Consider the following 2638-nt stretch of genomic DNA (forward strand, 5'->3'; position numbering starts at 1 on the left):
CACACTCTGCTTTACTGTACAGCGCTGTTGCTCTAAATAGCAGAGCTTCAACCGTTGCGGCTTAAAAAATGACTAGCTACAGTACATACTACGTTGTCAATATTTTCTAAGAAATAAATGCTTATGCCGAACGGAAGATTTTGACTACTTCCACGTTTTAAGCGGAGGGTGAGGATGAAAAAGACACTGCCGCAACGGCAATCATTTTCCGAGCAAATGTAGTGGCTTCGATTTAACTAAAGGCTTCCTTCGTGTCGCGATTGGGCTGTTTTGTTGCCTTTAACGTCGACACGTTCTTACGGATCAAGTACATCCATAGTTGAATACGAAGGGGCGATTCGCCAACCAGGCTCTGATTTCACGATGTGAGCTTCGTAACAAGGTGCTCGAGTAGTGTCAATTGACGTGTCTGCAGCTCGCGCGATGCTTCTTGCGCTTGCTTGAGATCCTGCAGCACTTCCACCAACTTTACGTCCATACTCATCGATGCCGCTATCGATGTCATACCCTCTTTTATAACAGCAGCCAAATTTTTAATCGGTGTCGAATTTTTCTGTAGTCTGTCGTGGGATGAGAACGACTGCTCTTCGTCACCACTGTCGGAGTCATTGCCAGCATCGGCCAATGTGGTCCCTCCAATTCCACTCCGGCCGCCAAAAGCGCTGTTCAAAATCCCCCAAATTTCACTGTCGTCTTCACGACCATTGTTGCCAGTGTCACTGCGAGCAGATTTTCCTTGTCGATACTCACACTTTAGCTTCTTGTACTTGCTCGACACCTACGCGTAGGGCTAGATTACAATTTGAGCTGTACAATTATTAAACTCATTGCATCAACATACCTGTTCACTCGTGAGCACCTCCTCCAGTTTCTCTGAAAGTCGGTTGGCGAAAAACTGCCATGCCAACGCTTTCTTCTTGTTGGTGTCGGCTTTTTCAACACGACGCCTAACCTTCTCATCTTTGAAGCGCATGTCAAGAAGCCCTACCACCATTGCATTAGTCCAGACGAATCGCTTAGCGGGGCTTGATACATTTGTGAATGCTTTCTTCTTCTTTCCCTTGCGCCCTCTACTCGACTTTTCTTCCGCTTTGCGCTTTCTTGTTGATTTTAGTGTGGCCTCCGGCTCGGCTACAGTGGCGGAGGAAACCAACGCCTCGCCAGACACAGCACCGTTTGTAGGGGGCCAGCTGTATTTCACCGGTGCTCCCGGTTCAGAGAATTCTGGAGGATTCCTATCAACTGTTGTGTAAGTCGGGGCTGGGAATGACCTCGACAGGCCATGATCGCCTCCCCCACCAAGCGATCTGGAGGTCAAAATGGATGGCAGCATTGGAAGCCGAGTAATTCCTTCGTGGGGCGTGGGTTGACCGGTGTGAGCAAGTCGTAAGTCGTGTGAGTCCATTTAGCTGGAGGAGAGTTGAGAGGAAATGAGAAAGTGTTCTGCTTTCATGCATTGCATTGTATTTCACGTACTTATACACCGGCTTCAAACACTGAGAACGCGTCCTGACCTGACACTTGTCTCGGAGCCAAATCCAGAATACACGTACTCTGACCTGAAAGTCGTTCTGATCCAACCCAATCCCCGAGAATTCTGCTATTCTCGGAACAAGTTTACTTAGACCAGGGCCTAAGTAGCCCTTGTCATCAAAGCTCAGGGCATGTACCTCCAGTTTGGTATTGAACAGGTGAAACAGCCAGTGAGAGCTATCCACTGTTACCGGGGTCTTAGAAGGCTTACAATATTCCAGGCATTTTGTATCTTAACATAATAGACTAGTCTGACTCTCTCACACATACATGTAGCCCTGTCGTGGTGGTCTCGCCAGGGGAAGTATGTTACACGATCCACGTCCGGCGTGAGATCGTAATCGATAGTTCTGAGTCAGCATCTTCCCTGTCAGATTAAAAATGGATGTAGTCGCCGACAACTATTATAAGTCGGTGGGCACACACACGTACAGTCACAAAATGCTGTAGATCTCGTAATCGACAACATATACACGTATTAATAGTTAGACACTGTGACGGGGTCACACAGCACCTTGCACAGAGGAAGTGCTTAAGGGTATTAACTACCCGAGTGAGCGTAAGTCCACGTGTTCCCGGCCTCAGTGGGAACGGTTTGCTACTTAGAGGAGTAGATTTAAGACTGATGTATTTATAAGTAAGATAAGCTTGGGTCTCATACAAACTAGAGGTTACCTATAGTGAAGCTAAGTAGTCATGCACTGACTGGTTCCGAGAGCACCTGGTACCGTGTACCAGGTGTCCACAAGAGTGACGGGTCACTCTTTATGTAACATGGGGCACACTGGATTGTACCCCGTTACATCCTCCCGCACTTAGCTGAGAATCACCTGATTCTCCAATCACAACTGATTCTCCAATCAGAAGTGAGAGAATTAAAACACCAAAAGGTGAATTCTCACACTGAGCAGCCACGAGACTGGCGCGGCTCTCAGTCACACCCACAGTGACTTGTGCTGCCAAAGCTCACTGGGATTTTGCATCCCTATGTTCACAACTGTGTTGGCCGCGAAAGCCTACACTCAGAGCTGCCTTAGCTCCTGCGCTAGCGCGCGTACAGTGCTTAGGCACAGGGTGCATAGCATCCGAACGTGTGGGATTCGCC

The sequence above is a fragment of the Phytophthora infestans genome, genomic scaffold, assembly GCF_000142945.1.
Source record: "Phytophthora infestans T30-4 supercont1.23 genomic scaffold, whole genome shotgun sequence".
NCBI lineage: Eukaryota > Oomycota > Peronosporomycetes > Peronosporales > Peronosporaceae > Phytophthora > Phytophthora infestans.